This window comes from Eimeria mitis, genomic scaffold (assembly GCF_000499745.2).
Source record: "Eimeria mitis Houghton genomic scaffold, Emh_scaff887, whole genome shotgun sequence".
In the NCBI taxonomy this organism is placed as follows: domain Eukaryota; phylum Apicomplexa; class Conoidasida; order Eucoccidiorida; family Eimeriidae; genus Eimeria; species Eimeria mitis.
The window spans coordinates 5,512-6,245 of NW_013576524.1; the positions used below are offsets into that span (position 1 = coordinate 5,512).

General features: G+C 29.8%; 1 protein-coding gene across 1 annotated transcript in view; it reads right to left on the reverse strand.

The window, feature by feature from the left end:
* EMH_0024650 (uncharacterized protein) overlaps positions 1 to 734 on the reverse strand; it is a gene marked incomplete at both ends in the record, with an annotated part of 7,643 nt that overhangs the window by 1,377 nt on the left and 5,532 nt on the right. The gene's annotated exons all lie outside the window — the stretch shown is intronic.

A 734-nucleotide genomic window follows, 5' to 3' on the forward strand; every position in this document is an offset into this window, starting at 1 on the left:
AACGCTCCTGCTGCTGCTGCAGACCACCAAGCCCCACACTTGCATGCGCTGGCAGCGGCAAACATTCTATTAAATTATTAAATAAAAAAACAGAGACAGGCTGAGAGACAGAAGGAGACAACAGAGAAGAGACACGTAGCCCCGTTGATAGTACCTATAAACAAAATAAATATACACACAAACAAATATAAATATTTTTATTTATATTTATATTTGTAAATAATATTAACAAATATAAATATAAATATAAATAAATATAAATATAAATATAAATATAAATATAAATACAAATATAAATATAAAGATAAATGTAAATAAATATAAATACAAATAAATATACACACAAACTAATATAAATATAAATAAATATAAATATAAATAAATATAAATATTAATATAAATGTAAGTATAAATATAAATATAAAATACACATAAAATAAATGTGGAGACAGAGACAGAGACAGAAACAAAGAAAGAGAGAGAGAGACAGAGAGAGAGACAGAGAGAGAGAAAAAGAGAGACAGAGAGAGAGAGAGACAGAGAGAGAGAAATATAAAAATAAAGAAAAAAAAAGAAAGAGACAAAGAGAGAGACAACGATAGCAACAAACAAAGAAAGAAGGATAGAGATAAAGACAAAGATACAAACAGAGAAAGCAAATCCTGCTGCTGCTGCTGCTGCTACTGCTAGTGCTGCTGCTGCTGCTGCTACTGCTGCTGCTGCTACTGCTGCTG